This window comes from Arvicanthis niloticus, chromosome 3, assembly GCF_011762505.2.
Source record: "Arvicanthis niloticus isolate mArvNil1 chromosome 3, mArvNil1.pat.X, whole genome shotgun sequence".
Taxonomy (NCBI): domain Eukaryota; kingdom Metazoa; phylum Chordata; class Mammalia; order Rodentia; family Muridae; genus Arvicanthis; species Arvicanthis niloticus.
Window position 1 is genome coordinate 105,231,153 of NC_047660.1, and position 24,238 is coordinate 105,255,390.

A 24,238-nucleotide genomic window follows, 5' to 3' on the forward strand; every position below is an offset into this window, starting at 1 on the left:
TTAGGAGTGAGGCACAGAGAATCCACTTGGATCGGATCTTCTTTGTTCCAGGAAGTTTGCTCGATAGAAATGGTCATTTATAAATAAATGTTTAAAGCAAGTGCTTTCCAGTTGTGCTGGAGACAAAGTTCAAGAGCACTGCTGGATGTTGTAGTGACCTTGAGCTTAAATTTACTAGCAATCAAAATGGCTCTGCCCCATACACACAATGAATTACAAGCTATGATTTTATTTAGGGGTCTAAGCAACCCTTTGTAAGGTAAGTAGTGGTCCCAAACATGTCCCTTTAAGGTTTTAAATGTTTGATTCAGTCTATTTATATTGGAGCCATCAGTAAGAGAGAAACGTCACCAAATAGAAAACTGCACACAAGTAGCAAAGTGACCTCTAGCTGGGTGGCCTGGGTTCAACACCAGAGACCAATACGGTACTGGGAACATCTCACAATTAATGACGGTAAGAGACCCTTCCTAAATTAGTTACCAGGGCAACCTGATTATGTCCTCAAGGCAGGGTCATCTTAAGACCTCCGGGGGCCATAAATACTAAGAAGAGTATGTTTCCCATCCAACCATCATTCCAGCCCAAAATGTCATTCAAAATAATATTTATACTAAACCGTAAAATAAGGATAAAGAAGAACACCCAAGCATAAGCACTAGCTTTTCCCATAATACCTATTTTAATGCTTCTCCACTCTCGTGTTTTTTTGAAACATTTTAAACTACAATTCTGGTGTCCCATTTTAGTCTGGACTTAGCATTTTCAGCTCTGCTTTGAGGAAATGCATCAATATTTGTGAACTCAAAGTTGAGCAGCCTTGGGACTCCAGGACTGATTTCTGCCTGAATAATGAAGTACCAAAAGGGCTCCCGGCGAACATCAACTGCCTCACTCCTCAACTGTAATATGTTTAACACCACCAGCATTTCCTGGGTCTCTCAGACCTGTGCTGAGATGCCTCATGTCCTGTTTCCAGCTACACCATGAAAGTAAAGGAGAACAGCACCATGACAATAGACCTGCAAGAGAAAACATGAGATACTATTACAGTCTCATCCATAGCCACAGACAGATGCAGGCATGAACACAGCGACAGATGCAGACTCAGATGCATCCACAGAGCAAGACATAGCTACAGACACAGACACAAATGCAGACACAGACACAGATATACACACAGTCACAGCTACAGACACAGACTCAGATGCATCCACAGACAAAGACATAGCTACAGACACAGATGCAGACACAGAAGCAGACAGAGGCACAGATACAGACACAGACAGACACACAGACACAGACAGACAGAGACACAGATAGACACAGATACAAACACAGATGCATCCACAGACTAAAGACACAGCAACAGACACAGATACAGATGCAGACAGATACAGACACAGATGCAGAAACAGACATGCAAACAGACACAGACAGACACAGAAAAACACAGCTATGGAAGGCAGGAAGAGAATGCAATGGAAAAAGAAATACTGATAATAGAAAGTAAAGAGAGATTTGCCATGGATTAAAGTTGGAGGCTAAGAAATGGGAGAGGAGAGTATTTCTCACTGTTATACACATGGCAGTGATGCTCTCACTAAGGCAATTCTAAGAGGGGAGGAAGGAGAAGATGGTTAGAAGTAAGGACAAAGATAGACATGCTGCCTGGGGTACTGCAGACTGACTTGTTGCTTGTCTCCCAGTGTGCATGCAAATATATGTTGAGGGGGGCTCATGTATTCATCCAGAGCTAATGAAAAAACCTGGGGGTCTCCAAGCAACTGAGGATAAGAATCTGGTAACTGTGAATATAAAAGTCACTCAGTATGGAATGAGTATCAAGAAAATAAACTCACTGCTTATGGATAGCTGTAACTAAAGTAACTAAAGTTAAAGAAGGACTGCGTCTTGCTCACAGTTTCAGAGGGTTCAGCGCATGGTTGGTTCTCTCATGCACTTTGGCAGAACATCGTGGTGGCAGAGGAATGTAACAGGGGACTTTCTTGACCTCGTGAAGGACTTGAAGTACAGCAAGAGGAAGGGACTAGGGAGTAGGTATGATCTTCAAAGATCCCCAGAGTATCAGTTCCTTTTCTGTTGCTATGATAAATATCTTGATACAATCATCTTACGTTTTACTGGGGGATCTATAACTCATCATAGAGGGAAAGACATGGCAGCAGAGACACGAGGCTAGCCTGCCAGGCAGGAAGCAGAGAGGGAGCAGAAAGCAGATGCAGGTTCTAAAACCTCAAAGCCTATGCTATACTTCCTCTAAGAAGGTTCTACCTTCTAAAAGTTCTGTAACCTTTCCAAACAATCCTGCCAGCTGGGAACCAAGTACTTCAGTACACAAATCCTTCTCCACACACTTCCTTCAGCTCTGCTTCCTACAGATGCCTGATCAGCACTTCTGTCCTGTGTGGCTGGGTGCTGTGTGTGAGCTTTCTAAAACCTCTAACAAGATGGCAAAAGTCTCAAGGATGTGCAACTCAGAAAAACAAACCGAATGTGCCCAAAGAATAAGGGAGGCTGAGGAGTTTTGTGATCAGCCAAACAAATCTCTTGGTCTGTTGCTGAGATCTCTTTTATCTGAGCCAGACATTTTAGGATACAGATATTTCTCCTCTCATCCAAATCCTGCCATTTTCACATACAAAATTTTCCCAGACATTCTTCTCCCTTATTTCTTACTTAGGGAACCCAGCTCAGGTTTCCTCTAGAAGACTTGTTTCCTCATTACCAAAACCTGAAGCCATATCTCTGCTTGTGGTAAGGTCCCAGTGGTGGGAGGTAACCTCTAAAAGGCATCTCATCAACAGCATTCTGTGTAGTCTTTATTCTTTCTCCTCTTAATAATTATCCAAGATGCCAAGTGATACCTCCATGGGCCCTGAAATCTATGTAAGATAGTAACAAAATAAATTCCAGTTCCACATTTTAGGCAGGCCTGCCTAAAGCCATATTCCACAATTTTATCTTATTTCCAAAAAATAAAAAGTAAAACGGGAATGTTGTGTCTAACCTTGCTCTGATTCTCTAAAATCAATCTGTGTGTTGATTTCTGGCCAATCTTGCTGGCTCTTTTATTGACTTCAGGCTCTTTATCACCTGCTATCCCGAATATCTTAGTAGAGTGTTATAAACAAAAGCAGTTCTGTCCCCGAGAATGCTTAGGTGACAACTGCTAAGAGTGATGTATTTTTCACACTCATTCTCCCTATATAAACAACAGTAAGACAACCCTGTAGCTATACTGAGACTTTTCATATCTCTGCAATTCCCACATGGATTCAAGAAGTCCTTGCCATCTGATTTATAAAATAACCCCAGCCAGATGCCCAACATCAAAGGTCCAAGACCTTCAGAAGTCCAGACAGCTCAGAAAGGAAGGATAATAGTCCCCTGTGAGACCACATGAAGCTCAAGAAGATAGAAGACCAAAGTGTGGATGCTTCAGTTCTTCTTAGAAGGGGGAACAAAATGCTCATGGAAGGAAATATGTAGACAAAGTGTGGAGCAGAGACTGAAGGAAAGGTCATCCAGAGACTGCTCCACCTGGGGATCCATCCCATACACAGTCACCAAACCCAGACACTATTGTGGATGCTGAGAAAGGCTTGTTTACAGGAGCCTGATATAGCTGTCTCCCTAGAGGTTCTGCCAGAGCCTGACAAATAGAGGCAGATGCTTGCAGCCAACAATTGGACTAAGCATGGTCTCCCCAGTGAAGGAGTTAGAGAAATGGCTGAAGGAGCTGAAGGGGTTTGCAACCCCATAGGAAGAACAATAATATCAACCAACCAGACCCCCCCCCCAGAGCTCCCAGGGACTAAACCACCAACCAAGGAGTACATATGTAGGGACCCATGACTCCAGCCACATATGTACCAAAAGATGGCCTTGTTGGGCATGAATGGGAGAAGAGACCCTTGGTCCTGTGAAGGCTTGATACCCCATTGTAGGAGAATATGAAGGTGGGGAGGTGGGAGTGGGTGGGGAATTGGGGGAACGCCCTCATAGAAGCAGGGGGAGTGGGGAGAGGAAAGGGGGTTTCTAGGGAGGGAACCGGGAAAGAGGATAACATTTGAAATGTAATAAAGAAAATGTCCAATAAAAATAAAGAACTAGGACATTATGAGTTTTGCAGACAAATGGATGGACTAGAAAATATCATCCTGAGTGAGGTAACTCAGACCCAGAAGGACATGCATGGTACGCGCTCACAAATAAGTGGATATTAGCCAAAAAGGTACAAAAGACCCAGGGTACAATACTCAGATCTCAAGAAAGTTACCAAGCTGAAAGGCCTAAGTGAGGATGCTTCAATCTGACTTGGGAGGGAGAAGAAAGCAATCCTGGAGGGGAGCAGCGTGACAGAGGGAGTTAGAGACAGTGGAGGGAGAGGGGAGGTAGAAGTTATCAGGAGACCCTGCAGATAAACTTGGGAGGATGTTAACAAACTGAGGACCATGTATACTACGAGTAAATATTCCCAAAAGCTGACGTTCTGATTGACTCTAATTGTGTGATTCACCCTATATATTTATGAAGCTGGTGAATATATTTGGGGGGGGGTGGAGGTTGAACGGGGTAGTATCTCCCCTGTTCACCATGGGTACCATCCAGCTAAAGTGATCATCATCTTGTTATTTATTTTTTACCATTGATGAATTTAGTTTGGAAAGTGGATGTAAAGTTTTAACCTTATTTTTTCAGAGTCTTTTTGATAAAGAGCAAAAGTATACATGAACTATGTTTTCATCTGGTAAATAGAATATGATTGCTGGAAGATGGTGGAAACTCCAGATGAGGCTGAAATGAAAGACATGTCACCTCAAGTGTGTCGTCAAAAGGCAGAACCCCAGTCCTCACCCAACCCTTCTTCCCTCTGTCTTTGCCTCCCTGTCCTGGCCATGTTTGTGGAGTGACTAGTGCTGCTCACGTAGGGCTGACCTACCTACCGCAGGCTTAGAGTGAAAACAGCAAGAGATCCTGAATGGAGATTTCCCAACTCATAAGGCAAAATGCATGTTTTCTTCTCAGAAGTTAATTGCCTCCGGTATTTTGTCACAGCAACAGAAATCTGAATAACACTGTAAGGGTTGTAAAAGTTTATGACTTTAAAATATTAATTTTTAAAATATATTTGAGTACACATGAGCATAAAAAGAATCTTGTAACATTTTAGAAGGTTAGCTACAGAATAAAGAGTAAATTTATTTTATTACTGTTTTGCGTGTTTGCGGTTTTCAATATTTTAAATACAACTTAGCTTTTAATATTTTTTAGTGTAGTTAAACCACACAATTATTTTTGGAAAAGCAAAAAATTTATTTTTCTGGAACCATAAAAAAATAAAATAAAAGTCTATAATCCGCTTAAGCGTTATACATTTAAGCAGATTTAAGTCTTTCTGACATTTATTTTCCAGTCACAAAAGTCTCGATCATTTCAAGACTTTGATTAAAGCCAGAAGGCTGTCAGACTCACAAAACAAACAGATACATTAAAAATGTGTTTACGGGACTATTTAGGAGATATGAACAAGGGTTATCACAAATTTGAATGCGTGAGTCACAGTGGTTCTTTACTGGTGTCTAGTTAGATTTATTTTCAGGCTAATGTTACCAAGAGATGCAGAGAAGCCAAGCAAATCAAATCCAAAAATCCAGCACCTTATGCAAACCACCTACCTCACAGAGAAAGAGTTTAGAATTTTAAAAGTATTCCTAACTGTAAGGCATAAAGCAAAATCTCTTTTCAGGATTGGTAACAACAGTACAAAATGGATTCAAAGTTGCTATAATTCACAGTATCTCGTGATACTCATGAAGGATCAGGTCCAGAAACCCCTGAGGGTATCAAATTCATGAATACAGCACTACCTTATCTAAAATGGTGACATAGTTGCATACCACCATGAACTTCCTTCCAGGTACTTAAATCACCCAAGAGCATCTATGATACCTCAGACTCAACTGTTGTACTATATTATTTAAGGAAATATTTCAGAGTGGAAGAAAACCTTCTTGGCATGCTTGTGGCAAATTATCTTGATTTCTTCATTAAGGTGGGAACTTACCTACCTATGAGAATGTGAGTATAACATGTCCAGGCTGGGACCTTGGGCTGGATAAAGGAAGTGATGAACAGATATACTGAGTGCCTCCTTGCTACTCTGCTTCCTGATTGTAGATGTGACGTAACCAGCTGCTTCAAGATATTACCACCTTTTATTCTCTGTAAGACAGAAAAGCCCTTCTCTCTTAAGTGACTTTTGTCAGAGTATTTTATTGCAGTAACAAGAAAAGAAGCTGAGAAAAAGGACATATTTTCAATCCACAGTTGATGAGGTCCACACAAAACCTGCAAGTCTGATGAGCCAACTATATATTTAGCAGCCAAGAATGAGTGCTAAGGATCTCTCAGGGTATCTCATGTCATTTGTGTGACCAGCTTGTATGGATATCCTTAGCACTGCATGTAAGCAGTAATTCTAAATTTATGATATTGTATTATGGCACATATCACATGTCAAAGACATCATCAAATGTGACCATTTTCATTACAGAATTATGGATCCCAAGGTTAGTGGTCTGTGAATTCAGAGTGGAAAAGAACTCAAAATAGAGGTGGCAGTTTAAAGAATTGAAGTAAGCAGTATGCTATGGAATCTGCTTACAATGAGAATTCAACAGAGAAGGAGCATCGACAGAGATGGTATGGGTGTACTGACTGAAGGAAAGTGAGGTGCTGACAGCTTCACATCCCACCACTGGATGGCTCTTTTTTTTTTGTTTTTCGAGACAGGGTTTCTCTGAGTAGCTGTGGCTGTCCTGGAACTCACTCTGGGAGTGATGCTAACAGACACTTCCTGTAAGGAACAAAGGTCTCTCCAGGGCCTGCCAGAATGAGGCAACTGAAGAAAAACCATAAAGAACAGTATTAGAAGGACCAAGTGGGTATAGCTCAAATTGCTATTTGAGTGCACTGCATTCTTCTGTGCCTCCTGATATAGATAAATACTGAGCTCATCCACTCGGATGGGTGGTCAGGAGCCAGGAGGACTCTACCTCCTCGCACAAGTGCCTGGTGCATGGTAGATGATCAGAAATGGTTACTGAACAGTTGGCAAAAGCCAGCACAGACAGCCTCAGTGATGCTCCCTCCCCCAACCCCAGCAACCTGCTTCTGCCCATCAGCAATACTAGACAATGACTTTTTCCTTTCCTGGGCCCCAGATGCCTTCCAGACACCCTCCTGTCAACCTTCGGTTCCAGCAGGACATTCTTGACAAATATCAGCTCTGCCTTTACACACTTTACTGGCCTTTTAAAGTCCCTGGGTAACTGCCACTTTATCCATGAGAGAAGAAAAGTGAAATTTAGCCTCCCATAACTTTCGAAGAGGTTGGGAGAGGCTTCTGGCTAATTATAATGCTCCGTTGCTCCCGTCACAATGACCTTCTTTTTAGACACAGAGAGTAATGAGATCCAGCCGTCCTCATGGTGTTACTCAGTCTGAGCACGTCCACACGGTAATGCCAAGCACTTGCTCAGTCTTTAGCCATCTGCCCTGCCCTTCCCAGTCTTCACAGAGCAGAGATGACAATGGGGACCTCCTACTTTGCAGGCTTGTACTTTCATAAATGGCTGTCTGTCGGAAGGAAGTCCTCAGCACAATGCTGAGAAGAAGTGCCTGGGAGCTCTGGGGTCTGACCTAGATTCAAATACGTCTCCATTGTTTATTAGCTCAGTGGCTTTGGGAGGCATGACTGGATTGGGTCCTCTCCAAATTCATATGTCGAAGTTCTAGCCCTCAGTGCCAACTACATTCAGAGATAGAAGCTCTAGGGATATCATTAGGGTTAAATTAGATCATAAAGATGGAGTTCTAATCCAATAGGACTGCTGTTATTGTAATACAAGAAAGAGACACCGGGTATAAGGCATGGGAGTATCAACAGGAAAGCAAACCTGACACCCTGGACTTCTCATCTCCAGAACTGTGAAGATATACATTTCTGATGCTTAAGCAATCCAGTCTGTGGTATTTTGTTACCACACTGGCAGGCTTTTCTATCTGTCTTGGACCCTCTCTTAAACAGAGATAATCAGAGATACTACCTCCGAAGGCTGGTATGAAGGAGAAATGAGCTGATACCTATGAAGTGATGGTCCAAAGCCTGGCCCAGAAAAGAGGCTGCCCACTCACACTAAGTCTTTCTCTTAATGGTTCCACTAGTCAGTTTCACAGATTCATGATATGAAGTTCTACAAAGTCATAATGAGTCTTGCAAGCCAGAATCCTCAGAGCCAGGATTTAATAGACTGATCACTGTGTCGTTGTATCCTGACAGCATCTCAGACTCCTCTATGGCAGTTGCAACTCTCTCACTCCTCACAGCAGCATAGGCTAGCAGCTAAGGACACAGGGTCAAAGCTTAAAATGAGTTCTAACCAAGAGATTCTCACTGCTCCAAGTGGAAGAAGCAGGCAAGGAGCAAGCATTCCACCAGTGAAAGGCATATACTAGATAGGCACAGCACAAACAGAACCATTTCATAGGACAGTTAAGTGTGGTGGCTATGAGTCGGTTGACAGGTATCTTAGGGTGTCTATTGCTGTGAAGACCAAGACCAAAAGCGACGTGCGGAGGAAGGGGCTTATTTCACTTACACTTTTATATCACAGTCTATCACTGATGAAGATCAGGGCAAGAACTCAGGCAGACTAAAACCTGGAGGCGAAAGCTGAGCCAAAGATCATAGAGGAGAGCTGCTCATTGTCTTGTTCTCGGAAACTTGTTTGGCCTGCTTTCTTATAGAACTCAGAACCACCAGCACCATCCATGGTGGCTTCCATTCGAATCACTAAGAAAATGCCCTACAGGCCTGCTTACAGCCAGATCTGGTGGAGGCATTTTCTTAATTGGAGTTCCTTCCTCTCAGATGACTGTAGCTTGCTTGTATCAAATCAACATAAAATTAGCCAGCACAACAGGGAAGACCTCTACCTGGAAATAATGCTCCCACTGAGGTCTAAAACCAAGAAAGAGCCATGCATGAGAAAGTTTAGGGACGAGAGCATGCAAAGATCTTGAGCAAAGATCAATGTGAGATGCTTAAAACCAACAGTCAGTAGGAGACAGTGACAACTCATTAATCCTCAACAAGACTTATACCTGGAAACATTTTGACTCTGCAAAAGAATCTCATTTATTATAATGGAAAAGAAACCCAATCAGCATATCATTTGCCATCTGAAAAATGGAGGCTTATATGCCAAAAAGAGCTCTCAGGAGAACAATTATTTAAAGGAAAGATGGTAGAGGAAGAAATAGAAGTTGACCACTGCAGAGCAAACAGAAATCATGAGAACTCACAACTATCACAGCAACATGTGAGAGTTAACCTTTATTGTCAACTGAATAGGCTGGCATATCAGTGAAGGACACCTCTGGGGGTAATGTGAGGGTTTTTCCAGAGACAATTAGATCACGAGAATTCTAAACATAGTGTATTGGAATAAACTATCCGGAGGTGATGGAACTGTGGAAAGTAGAGCCTGGTGGTAGAAAGTAGATCACTAGGGTAACATCACTAGGCGCCATGTTCTACTCTGGCTCCTTCCTGCGACTGTTCCTCTCTCCTTCCTGTCTGCTATGAGGTAAAGAATTTTCCACGCTCCTGCCACCGTAGTGTTCTTACCAAACATGTGGAACCAAACAACCACGAACTAAATCATCTACAGCATGAGCCAAGAGGAATCCTTCCTCTTTTAAGCTGTTTTTGTCACAGGCATTTGGTCACAGCCATGAGAAAAATAAGACACGGGGTTACTTAGAAATCACCTGGGTTGACCACCTTGTTTCAAAAACGTAGAAGCCAGGACTATGAAAATAATCAAGGTTTGATTAAGAACAAACAACAAGACAGTACTAGAATGAGAGCTGCTGCCAAACTCGCTTACACTTAGACCAATTTATGTGAGGCAGGTGGTTCCTTTCCTCTTTTTTGTTGTTTTGGTGGTGCTGGTTTAGGGTTTATTTGGGTTTTTTTGTTGTTGTTGTTATTGTTGTTGCTGTTTTGTTTCTGTTTTTCAAGTGTAAGAGTCACACCGTGGACTAAGCTAGCCTGAATCCACACTCTTTCTGCCTCTGCCTCCCAAGTGCTTAGACTAAAGGTGTGTGCTACCATTCCAAGCTCAGCACGTGCTTAATAGAGTAGTGTTTTGACCTGTGTTAATTATAGGCTTACTTCTTTTGCTTGAAGATGCTCCACTCTGACTTAAGGATGAAAGTCATTAGAGACAAATGCTTTTGAATGGGTTCCTAGTAGATATTCCAAATCAGAAACAACTTGGAAAATTCCAAAGACAAGGGAATTTTCTTTTCTGGGGGAAACAGGAGATAATCTTGTATTTTTCAAACATTAACACATCACAGCCACATTTATTTATCAGCAAGCAAATTTTCAAAATAGTAAATGAAAAAAGTATGTGTATTAGTGTTTCACATTAGGTTGTTTGTTTCCCTTCTAAGTGAAAAATAATTACATAATACACATATATGACAATTTGCAACTGGGAAAAATATTTCTTTATATGAATACTTTGCTTTTTATATCATAAAACTACTATCTCTACTTCTAAAAGAAAGGCCTCATTTTTTAAAGAAATTACAAAATATGTTATTGTTTATTCTATTATTATTTCTTTTTTTTTCTTTTTTTTCTTTTATTTTATATTTTATTTACATTTCAGATGCCATTCCCTTTCCCCATTTCCCCTCCCTAGAAAGCCCCTGTCCCATGCCCCCCCTTTCCTTTTTGCTTTTATACAATTTTTTTTAAATGTTAATCAAAGGATTTATAAGTTTGGTAATGCTCAATCAGAAGCATAACCCAGTTTTTTTTTAACGTTTTGTTGGTTCTTTGTGAATTTCACATCATGCACCCCAATCCTACTCATGTCTCCCTCCGCTCTGATCCACCCTCCACCCTTGCAACCTCCACACAACAGAGCGGGGGGGGGGGGGGAATCTCATTGTGGAAGCCGTAGTGTGTCACAGTGTGTCTGTCACACAGTATATCCTTTTGTCCACACTTCTTTGTTTGCAGCTAGGCAGTGGTGGCACATGCCCTTAATCTCAGCACTTGGGAGGCAAAGGCAGGCAGATTTCTGAGTTCAAGGCCGGCCTGATCTACAGAGTGAATTCCAGGACAGCCAAGGCTATACAGAGAAACCCTGTCTCGAAAAACAAACAAAAAAGCAAATGTTCATTGCAATGACTCACCGGTCTGCTACAGGCCCTCTGGGCTTCTGCTCTGTTGACACTGGAACGTTACTGGGACACCTCTCCTCTTGTTGCCCTGTATCATGGATATCCTGTAGTTTTGGATTTGTAGAACCAGACCCTTTATGCACTCCAGTAGTTCATCAGTTGCATAGATGTTGGGTGGACCAATTTAAAGCCCCATGTCTCTGAGCCTAAGAGGTAACTGAGCTGGTCAACCCAATGGTTTTCCTGATCTCATGTCTTTGGGGCCAGTTCAACAACAAACCCCAATACCAGAGCCACCTCTACCTTGCTGCCCAGGAGAGTTTCAGGGCCCACTCTCCTGAGTGTTGCAGCCAGTGAAGAACATGGCCAGTTCTCCGACTCTCATGATTGGGAGCCAGCCATAGATGGTGAGGGACTACAGAGGAGTGAAGGGTGTCTTTCTCTAAGACAAGGGATTTGTATTCTGCCTTTTAGGTTCAGGAAGAAGTTTGAATCAACATTCTTCTCTCCATTCACCAAAACCCAAATATTGACTGCCTCTCCCTATGCTCCACTGCTACCCACTCCGGCCCCTACATTTGTCTCCCGTATTTCAGCTGTTGATACTGCTCCATCCACTCTACAATACCAGGCTCAAAGCAGTGTCTTGTTCTCTTTTGTGACTCTATCACGAATGTAAGCATTCCATAAAAGCTAGGTCAGTTAATTTAATAATGCATTGAAGTATGATTGAAACAATGTTTGTGTCCACTTAATTATTTAATAATGAAAGCTTTTATTAACAGACATTAAATCATAATAAGCAGCAGAATCGTGTTCTCCAATCAAACCGAACCACTCATCCATAATATACCCTATTTATACCTAAAAGAAATATGAAGCACAATTAAATAAAAATGGATTAGAGAGATTGATCCATGGGTAAAGTGCTTGCCAATCAAGCATAAAGACCCAAGTTTGAGCCCTTTGGCACATGTGGAAATAACTGGAGGGTATAATGGTCCACCTATAATCCTACTGCTTTTGAAGGATGGAGGCCCAGATTCCCCAGGGCTCAGGAGACTAGTCCAATCCGTGAGTGCCAGGTTCAGGCTAGTGTGTAAGATGGAGGGCATTCATGGAAGACATCTGATATCAAACTTTATCTACATGCACACATACATTACACACACATACACTAATACACACATGCCTACATGCCACAATTTGTAATTTGCAATAAAATATCAACAAGTTCAAAATGTAAAGGACCTTAGAGAACTAATGGAGCTGTGAGAGGCACATCTTTACTGTGGTATGGAAAACACCCCTGTGATGTCTACTGCTCTATGTGTGAGCTAAGGTAACTCCAAACCATAGATGAAGAAATTTACCAAATTCTTTAATAACCTGGGTAACATGTGAACAAAAGACTGATAATTGTGAAGGTGTCATATCTACATGTAAAAGTCCAATAGAATCTATAAATGTGAGGGAAATCAATTCTTTCATGTACAGGATTGTCTCCTGCAAATATTTCAATGCCCTGACATCATAGGCCCCACCCACTAATTAACCTCACAGCCCTCCAACTCTCGATGTGAAAGTGCCTCTAGGGGGCAGCATTCTCTCCAGGAGACTGGCTGTAGACTTCCAGACTAACCTCTGATACTTCTATTTAAGAGAATTATTCCATTTCTCTGCTAGTAACATTATAAACTTTTTTTTTCATATTCTCACCTTGTAATGAATTTGAAAACAATTCTGAGTTAGAGATAAAACTTCTCCTGAAAAAAAAAATCAAAATAATTTGAAACTAATGACATGAAACAAAAGCTAGTGAAACCCAAGTTTCCGATGGCTCTCCCCTATGCATTCTCTCTCTCTGTCTCTCTCTCTGTCTCTCTCTCTGTCTCTCTCTCTCTCTCTCTCTCTCTCTCTCTCTCTCTCTCACACACACACACACACACAGAGGGGGGAGAAGGAGGAGGAGAAGGAGGAGGAGGAGGAGGAGGAGGAGGAGGAGGAGGAGGAGGAGGAGGAGGAGGAGGAGGAGAGAGAGGTTTTTTGACAGTTGTGATCCATATGTGCCCACTAGTGGAAGTAAGAGGTTGCCTGAAACAAAACAGAAAGGGAAGAACAGTGGTAACCCTACAGTCATTGGCTACATTCTTCTCTGAATCAACAGTAGAGCCATTTTAGGACCCTGTGGAGAAAAGGGAAGACACAAATCTAAGCGGCTTCCAATTCATCTTTCAAATCCTCCACAGCTCTATTTTACATACTTGTTTTGTGTGTCTCTTGATGGAAATCTAACCCTTGAATGCTCCTCCACAAACCATCAGTCTTTGAAATACAATTTAAAGATGAGAGGCTACATGGCAATCATGTACAAGCATTTAAGATTGATGAAAAACAAAGGAGACCTTGGGTTTTGGAGAGAGTGCCTGCAGACTCCGGCTGAAGGAGCAAGCTCCTTCTATCACTATGGTAACACATGAAGAGTGATGGCACATCCTTTGGGATCTTCAGAAACAGAAGACCATTTGCAACTACCCAGTGTTGACTGAAGCTTCCAGGAAAAAAAAATTGTGTGTGTGTGTGTGTGTGTGTGTGTGTGTGTGTGTGTGTGTGTGTGTGAAGGAAGGAAGGAAGAAAGAAAGAAACTGGAAGGAGAGCCTACACATATGTTAAAATTCTACAGTGTTAATTAACATTACTTTTTCAATAATTGTAGAAAGCTGGAATGTTATAGGTTAGAAAGCAAATATATCTTAGACTACCTTTAGCCATCTACGTAGCCATTGACTGCTGTCTACCCCTGTGTTTGACCTAACATCCTATGACTGTTAGGCAAATCTCTTTGGAATACACAAACATACCCCTGACTTCTACCAACCAAAAAGATGATAATACCATCAAATCATTAAATAACATGTAAAGCATGATCAGATAGTTTACAAAACCTATAGCAGAGATTTCTTGGCCTACCTGATGTTTCTACCAATATAGTTTAAGAATATCTTCACTCTAGACTTCTTTGTTCTGTTGCTATAAAAACTTCAGGAACATGTTACCACATTGGATCATGATATTTAGGGTAACCTAAATCTGTGCCTCTGGGCCACAGTTTCTCATACGACTACAGAATACACTGACTCTTACCCACTTTGAAGTGAGACCTGTGGTTTTTTTTTTTTTTTTTTTTTTTTTTTTTATTGACATTAGCAAGGAATTAAAAGAAGAAAACTGATAGAGAAGAAAGGAAAATAGAAGCGCATATGACATTCCCTATGAGGCAGAGGGGCACAGCAGACACACACAACTTTTCCTTTCTACTCCACTGTGAAGATTCTGTCTTGTGTGAGAGTCATTTACTCCACCCACACCTGCTAAACCTTTGTTTTTACATGCTAGTATCAGTTGGCCAAGATTGGTTAAGAGAGTACATGGTGCTGACAGAACACTATTAGGCAATGTGAGAGAAAACATATCATCCTAGGATTGCATGTAAGTGATAACTAATTGAGAAACAAAATATTCTCTTTTGAAATTATTTGAGTATTTTTGTGGTAGGCTGTCTCCTGATTGATTTTGTCCTATCCATTCCTTTTTTCCAGTGTTCATGTTGCTTCTCTCTTTAAGGGAGGAAGTCCATTTCATTTCCTGGTCTATGTAGGATGACTTTGTGACTTCCTTTTGACTGACCAAATGGACGAACATGCTGAGGCTTTTTACACTAGGTTTTAACAAGCATCTACCTACTTCATCTTCTCTGTGGGAAATCAGCTACCATCTAAGTCCAACCTCTCTGAAAAGCTACAAGGTATTCCAAGTCAGTCTCAGAAAGAGAGAGACAAAGCACCTCTCGGCTCCCAGCTTCCTCAGGCCTCCTAACTAATAAACCAGATACAGGAGCAAAGATATTCCAGCCCTAGCTCTTACTAGGAGCAGAAAAGCAGCCAGCAGGGCTCAGCTCAGGCTGCAGAAACATGGGGTGAAAAACAAACAAACAAAAACCACCTATGTTGATTGTTTTGAGAACAAATATTGAGGGTGGTTTGTGAAATTACAATTGAAAATTTAAATAACTTCCAAAAATAAGCAGCATATTGAACTTTGAAAGAGAAGGAGCTTACTGTCTATCAGTCACCATTTGTAATCAATTTAAGCCATTTTCACATCGCAGTAACCGATTTGATGGATAATCCTTTATTATTCTTATTCCCATTTTAGAGGTAGAGGAAGTTGCCTGTCCAACTGATAAGTAATGAAGTCAAGTTCAAATACAAATAGCAAGCTGTGGCTAGGACTGCTGTACACAAGATCACAATTCCAGGGACTTTGGGGGCTGATTTGGCAGAAAACAACAACACAAAACTCAACAAAGATGAGATAATTCACCAAATTCAAGAAATGGAGTAGATTTTGGGTTCTGGGTGGAGAACACTTGAAAGCCTGCAAAGGAAAGCATATGCAACCAGCTGGGGACTGTATGAAAGTCAGATTAAGGGTTCTTCTTGAGATGATTTGTCATTGAATTGGGACTATGACACTGAGGTTCTACATTCTATCTGTTTGGCAATTTGCTATACATTAACCTGAGAGGGGGGGAGGAAGAAAGAGAGTTTTTTTTCTTTGGCAATGTCAATACAGTGAGTTTTGAACAGTGTGCTGGCTATTTTTGTGTCAACTTGACACAAGCTACAGTCATCAGACAGGAGGGAGCCTCCACTGAGAAAATGCCTGCATAAGATTGGGCTGTAGGCAAGCCTGTAGGGCATTTTCTTAATTGGTGATTAATGTTGAAAGGCCCAGCTCATTCTAGGTGGGGACACCACTGGGATGGTGGTCCTGGGGTCTATCCGAAAGCAGTCTAAGCAAGCCATTGGGAGCAAGCCAACAAGCTAGTGAGCAGCACATCTCCATGGTTTCTGCATCAACTCTTCCCTTCTGGTTTCTGCCCTGTTTAAGTTCCTGTCCTGACTTCCTTTGATGACGGACTGGACTATGATGTGAAAGTGTAATCCAAATAAACTCCCCCTCAACTTGCTTTTGGTCATGGTGTTTCATGACAGCAATAGTTACCCCAACTAAGACAAACATATTCACCCCCTAAACCCTGGGAACTTTTTAGTTTTTCATGGTAGGCTCTCTGGGAGTTGATACATGTATACATACGTTTTTAATCCCTAAGATGATTTCAAAGGTGTATTATATTTTTCATATGTGTGAATGTGTGTTTGAGGGGGGTCATTGTGTACTACATGTGTGTAAGAGTGCTCATTGCAACCAGAAGAGGACATTGGATCTCCAACTGGAATTACAGGCAGCTGTGAGCCATCCTACGTGAGTTCTAAGAATTGAATTCTTCGTTAGAACAGAAAGTGTTCTTAATCATTAAGCAACAATCTGACCCTTCCCAGACAATTTCAATAATGTAGGTGAGTTTGAGTACTACATTTAACTCCAGGAATAAATAGTTCAATAGCAATGATCCCTTGAACTCATATCGGTCCACTGTAGAGTACTTTCTTACATACTTAGTCCAGATTTACTCTGTTGGACTAGGTTTTACAAGAAAACATAAAACATCCTTACCCAAACTTGTCTGATCTCTTGGCTCTCAAAGATATAGAAGGATTGGTGATACCTTATTTGAAACTGAAATAAGTTTGCAATTTGCTTTAACAAAAACCAACACATATTCCTTCTAAAGAAAGAAACAAAACCAATAAACCAAGTGTCTTTAGCTTTTCACTGAACTCTCCCAAAATACCCAATATAATCACTGAATACCACACTACTCCCCAACATACGATCTTTCCAAGGTTTATGTTTTTACATTTTTATTTTTTATACTTTTCTCATCTATGCCTTCTTTAGCCTAAGTGATAAGCATGCTTCCATAATAACTTTGCTAGATAATGTTTAGTGGTGGGGGATTTTTGCAGCCTGTTTACTGTAAATTTCTTCATATCTTAAGCACTTACCTCATGACTGGCATTATACCAACACTTCTTTCTTTCACAAGATCTCATTTCTATCCTTCACACAATATGAAACAATTTACACACACACACACACACACACACACACACACACACACACACAGGTATGCCGTTTTATCAACTTTGAAAGCAAAGTAAAATCAGTACCACATAAAACCAAATGAGGAACAACATGAATTAGGAGACTCCATCAAACAGACTACACAGGGTATTCAAACAGAACATAGGAGACATGGGAGCACTTGCAAATCTTCTATTGACTCTGAGTATCAGAATTTTCACTTCAACTTTTCAACCAAAATTTCCTCTATACCCCCATATCCCCAGGCACCTTTGCCTATTTCCAGCACCTAGGCACTGGCCATTTCTCAGACCCCACCCTTCTTTCCAATTCACAGTTACCACTATCAGCAGAGAACTTTTCCCAGTGGAGACCCAAGGCTGACAAACTCTGTTCAGTGAATGGAGATGCATACAGTTTTAGGACACTTTTTAAAGATTCTCCAGCTTTAGGACATCATTTTAAAGATTCTTCAGCTGGATCTCCAAGGAGTTTTCCAAAGTCACAAATAAAAGAGATGGTATCTAAGTCTCCATTTCCTTTCTCTTAACTTTTTCTTCTCCAAATAAGAAGGGATTTCCAAGAATAGCAAGTGGGGATGGCTTGGATGCCTGTTGGTTCAGTTTCTCTGTTTGGAGGCAATCTTCTTCAGCCATTTGGGGAAATATTTTCAATTTGTGAAGTGGGTAAAGTTTCAAAGTAGAACCCATTTTCAGACATTTATTTCCTGGAAGCTATAAATGTCTTTTCCAAGTTCTTTGCTGAGTTAGACCTAAAACAGATTTGGCAGAAAAAGGGCAGGCTTACTTTAGGACCTGAGATTTAGTGTGGTTTTATTTGTATGCTGTTGGTATTCTGTTTTTCTCTTTCTCTCAAAGCAATAGAAAACCAACATGTATTAACATCAGTAAACAATCTGATGGTAACCAGAATGGAGGATTATGAATTGCATTAATTAAAAGTGGCATTTGAGAATGGACCATTTGGTTGTCTCCAGATACCTTCTGCAGTGGGGATTGTCCACATGACTGTCATAAGCAACAAAGCATATCAATACTCATGGAAAGCTTCCATACTAATCATAATCCACATGTCATCACTGAGAACCTTGACACGATATTAAAGTACATGCTTCTAGTCCGACCTGTCATATCCCATGCTTTTCCAACATCTTCAAGGTATACCTGACCATCATCCAAACTTCTCTCAAGGATTTGTTAGCTTAGATGCTAGATGGCCTCCTAAAACACAGTCCAGTCCAGAAGACCAACATCAGGCCTGCCTACTCCATCTGGCTTTTTTTCCAACAGCTAAATGTTCTTACTTTATTTTTTTTCTAAACTCTTAAATGTTCCAGGAAATACACTACTAAATCATGTGTAGTCAATGAAACTAGGAGCATGATGAAACTATAAATTCAGAGAATAGAAAACACGTATCAAAAAGCAACATTGGTCGGCTTGTAAAGTCGTTTATAAGGCTTGGCCCATGAGAAGGTGCTGGGAAAGACCTCATAAAAAATAGGGAGGGCTTGAAATAAAGCAACTAATTGAAATTATCTAAGTTCAGGCAAACTCTCTTGAGGAAACCACTTATGTAATGTGATTTATGGGGTTCTGGGAAAGGTCAAAAATACCAAAAATGCTACCTACCCTCATCTGCCTCCCACAGCCCTCAAATTCCCCCATTTTTCATTCTTCCCTCAGTCTTTACGTTTATTGAGATTTTAAAATATTACCACCACTGTCACATTAACCTGAGCTGTCTATAAAGTCACATACCATCAGACAGTCTAGTTGCATTCAGCAAAACTCTGTGAGAGGAAACACATGGATGGTGAGGAGATAAAGGGTGAGTAAGGGCAATCTAGAACCTCTGAAGGGTGAGAAAGATGAAATGCCACCGAGAAGGAACTTTAGTAACTAAGTCAGAGGAAGAAGCAAAACAAGTGGAGGAGGATAGAAAGGAAAAGTAAGCTAATATCTGATACATAGCTACTGCCAATCATGCTGGGGATGCTAACGGGTTTCACATTTATTTTCTTATCTCGTATTCAGAATCAGCAACTCGATGCACACTGTAGTTGCCAGGTTTTGTAGCTTATGAAACTATGGGCTTTGGGAGGGGATAACAAGTTTGAGAGACTTAGCAAACTGTAAAATAGGAAGGTTGAGCCACAGCTCTTCCCTTCAGAGCCTAGTCATGATTCTGTATCCTAAGACAATTTCTTTCATAAAGGGTTCTTACGTTCTGAACTCTCTTAAAATTTCCAGCACAGTGCCTTGCTCTTTACTATACGGATTCTTAGGGAGACAAGATAGAGAAACCAGGGGCTGGAAAGTTGCCTCAATAGTTAAGAGCACTGGCTGTTCTTGCAGAGAATGGAGATTTGGTTTTTACTACCCACATAGTGGCTTATAACTGTCTGTAACCCAGACAAGGGTTCCAGAGGATCAGAAGCCCACTTCTGACCTCCTCAAGCATGTGAGACAAAGACATAAATGCAGGCAAATCACTCAGACACATAAAATAAAAGTTAACCAATCTTTCATAATAAAACAGAGGATAGATAAGCCAAAAGCTAGAGCTGTTTCCTTTATAGTTTACTTTAAAGTTGTGGTTTTTTTAAACTCTGCTTTTCACCATGTAAACTCACCCTGAAAGGTATGGGTAAGCACAAATCCAGCCTACGCACTGTGGTAGCCACAATGGCCTTTGGCAGAGCCACATGACTATCAAGTAAAAGATTCAAAGCCACTGCAGAAAAGATACGAGCAAACATGACACAAGTAAGAAAATACTAATGGCCCAAAGGTACATAAAGAACTGCTCCGCATCTCCAGAAGCAGGAAGACACATGCTGGAACATTACTGCAGGATCACTCCACACTACTTCGTACATGAGCTTGACAGTCGTGCTAGAGTAACACAGTCAACAAGGGACATTCTTAAGCATGGTAAGAAGCATGCAGTATGACAACAGACACATCAGAATATAATTCGGCACTTTCATATGAGATGGAAGCAGATGATAACAGGACCCAGTATTGTTATTATTCTCCTAGGTAGTTACCAAAGAGAAATAAAAACATATATTTCCATCAAGACTTGTACATCAACACCTTTATCAGCTTAATCATAAATGCCCCAAGCTACATATATCCCAGCTGAATAAGTGTATGGATAAACAAACCCCAAAACCCCACAAATGAGATCTTAATTGACAATGAACACGAAATAGTAACTGAGGTACTCAACAATAAGGATGAATTTTTAAAAACATATTGCTTAGGAAATGAAGTAAGTCTGTATGAGAGTCCAGCTAAAGATACGATGCAAGAGTCCAGGAAAGAAAGACATAACCGACTGAGGTAACAATCAGATCAGCAGTGCAATAAGGATTAGGATGTAGTGTGAAAACAGACCTCAGAGGGTACTGTGCTTCGTGGCAATGATAGAGCTCTTTATCTTGGTTAAGATAACAGTTGATTTGGAGTAGAAGTTTGTCAAAACTCAAAGAACATTCCCATAAGATGTGTGCCTTGTACCTCTACAAGGTCAGTTTTAAAACATTGTTAAGACACAGCTGGGTTTGGGGGGCCTTTTTCCTATTCAGTCTTTTATCTCTTCTAGCCTCTAACTCAACCTTGTTCTTCTCTAGAGCCCCATGAAGGATGGCAACCCCATCTGTCCTGCAAACTTTGAGCCGACTTCATTACAAAAATACCCCAGGACTGGTGCCAGAGCTAATGAGTATCTTAGACCACTTGGAAGAAAAAAGGATATTTTTGGCTGTGGGTAATTGAACTTCACTTCAAATTAGAATCTGAGCTGTTATTTTCTCTGTACTGGATCCAAATCACTCAAATTCCTGAAATTTGTCCATAGTTGCTCTTTACCTGATGCCAAGATGTCCTGATGAAAAGTGAAATATTAAACCAGCTTTGTGTGTTTTTTTATCCTAAAATCTAAAGGCTCAGCTCTTTGGCAGGCAAGCTGAACAGTCTATTGATGCTCTCACTGTGGATTGGGAAGCCTCAGAACCATGCAGATGTGCTTATCTGCAGATGGTGGGATGCTACACATGAGAGACCCTGAAGACTCTATGGGAAAGATTTTAAAACTTATAGGCAAAATGGCAGGATACAAAATTAACACACACAAAACCAGTAGCTTTTCTATACACCAATGACAAACATATTAAGGAAGATAACAAAGCAGCAACCCCATTCATGATTACCTCAATAGAATAAAATGTCAGAATAAGCCTAAGCAAGGAAGTGAAAAAGTTCTACAATGGGAAATTGAAAGCACTAAGAGAGGAACTGAAGAAGATAATGGATGATAGAAAGATCCCCATGCATATAGAATGGAGGAGTCAATGCTCTGAAAATGTGTCATAACCCAAACAGTTTATACTCTAAATGCAATCTCCATCACAATACCAACACCATTTTTCACAGAGATAGAAAAGAAAGTCTGAAAATTCATTTGAAAGCACACATACACACACAAAAAAAACAACCCCTCAATAATGAAAGCAATTCTAAAACAACAAAAAAATATAAGGCTGACCTGATACCTGATTTTAAGCTATCTATATATTGCATAGCCATAGTAACAGAAACAGCATGGGTTTGGCATAGAACCAGACAGAAAGATCAATGGAACAAAGAAAGTGATCCAGATACAAACCCATAGCTATAGCCATCTGATTTTTTGACAAAGATAGCAAAAATATTCAGGGTGAAAAGACAGCCTCTTTAACAAATAAGGCTGAGGAAAATGGATAGTCACAGATAAGAAAGTGAAACTGGATCCTTATCTCTCAACTTACACACACACAAAAAATAATCCCCTCAAATGTATCAGGGACATTGAAATAAGCCCTAAAACTCGAACATTGCTAAAGGAAAATGAAATCAAGACATAGGTAAGAATTTTCCGAACACATAGGACATCATGAAATTAAAAAAAAAAAAAAAATCTGTTCTGCAAAGGAAATAGTTAATTACATGAAGAGGCAGCCTTCAGAGCAGAGGGAAATCTTTGCTGGCTATGTATCTGGCAGAGGATTAATCTCTAGACTATACAAAGAACTAAAAAAAAAAAAAAAAAAAATGTAAGCTACCCAATAAAGATAAATGGGCTAAGAAGCTGGAAAGAAAGTACTCAAAAGAGGAAATACAAATGGCCAATAAATATTGTTCAATATCTTAATGGGACCTGCCTCAGTTATGGTTTCATTGCTGTGAAAAGACATCATAACCATGGCAACTCTTATCAAGGAAAACATTCCATTGGGACTGGCTTACAGTTTCAAAGGTTTAGTCCATTATCATCATGGCAGGAAGCATGGCAGTGTGCAGGCAGACATGGTGCTGGAGGAGCTAAGAGTTCTACATCTTGATCCACAGGCAGCAGGAAACTGTGTTTCACACTAGGTGTAGCTTGAGCATATTTGAGACCTCAAAGCCCACCTCCACAATGACGACACACTTCCTCCAACAAGGCCACACCTACTTCAACAAGACTACACCTCCTAATAGTGCCACTTCCTATTGGCTAAGCATGTAAGCACAAAGCACATGAGTCTATGGGGTTTCCTATTGAAACCACCAAGGACCGTTGTCCCAGTTTGCTTTTTATTGTTGTGATCAAAAGCAACTTGAGGAGGAAAGGGTTTATTTCGTCATATATTTCTAGGTAACACTCTGGGCAGAACTCAAGCAGAGCAGAAACCTGGAGGCAGGAACTGAGGTAGTGGTGATGGAAAAATGCAATTTATTGGCTTGATCTCTATTGTTTATTCAGTTTGCCTTCTTACACAACCCAGGACCACATACCCATAGGTGGCACTACTCACAATGGACTTGGCCCTCCTGATCAATCATTAATCAAGAAAATGCCCCACAGACTGTCCTACAGATCAATCTGATGGGTGCATTTTCTCAATGAGGTCCTCTTTTCCCCCAGATGACTTCAGTGTATATAACTTGGCCAACTACTACAAACATCCAGAGCATCACAGAAATGCACATCAAGTGATTCTGAGATTCCACCTCACCCCAACCAGAATGGTAGTCATCAAGATCAACAGATGCTATGGAGAATGTGGAGAAGAGGGAAACTTTACACACTGTTTGTGCGAGTGTAATGTGGCATAAACACTTTAGAAAATCATTCTGGAGACATTGGAAAAACTAAAATTAGAACTTGCAAATAATGGAGATATACCACTCCAGGGATCTCCATTCTCTCGTGGGGATTCTTGCATGTCTATGTTCTCTTGTAATAACAAGAAAATGGAATCTGACTGGATGTCCATCAACAAATGAATGGATAATGAAAATGTAGTCTACCCAATACCCCAAATTCAGCTAGAATAAACCAGATCAGTCACTGCTCCTCTCCCACAATGGCAGTTAGGGTTACCTAATCAGAAGGAGGGGGATTTAAAAACAGGTGGTAAAAATGAGCTAAATAGGGTAAAAAGACCCCAAAGAAAAGTAATCAATTTCTTTCTTAACTAAAATCCAAAAATGTTTTTGGGACCCTTGGCAGACTAAATATGTCAAAAATGTTTTGGGGACTCTGATCTCTAATCTGGTTCCTAAATAATTCTGGAGTTTGATTTCCAAAGGGAATAATAATAAAATAGCAATGAAAGTCCTATTACGATAAAACTACTTCTACTCAAGAGAACAGTACTTCGTGGGCCAGGTCAATCACTTGGTCAAGAGACCTCCTCATTGGAGTATGGACTCACAATAAACCATGCCTAAGCTATCAATTATAACAGTCATTTACGTTTACTAGAAACTTTAAATGACTGATATATGCTGGCTAAGTCTGGGGGAGGGGGAAAATGTGAGGGAAAAAAATGTTGTAATTA

General features: G+C 40.6%; 1 long non-coding RNA gene across 1 annotated transcript; it reads right to left on the minus strand.

Annotated features, from left to right (window-relative positions):
- Nucleotides 1–4,968: 4,968 nt before the first annotated feature.
- Nucleotides 4,969–22,782, minus strand: LOC143441612 (uncharacterized). Its single transcript, XR_013109177.1, has 3 exons — nucleotides 22,659–22,782; nucleotides 6,096–6,249; nucleotides 4,969–5,102 (listed from the first exon to the last, which is right to left on the minus strand). It is a non-coding gene; the product is annotated as an uncharacterized LOC143441612 (long non-coding RNA).
- Nucleotides 22,783–24,238: the final 1,456 nt, after the last annotated feature.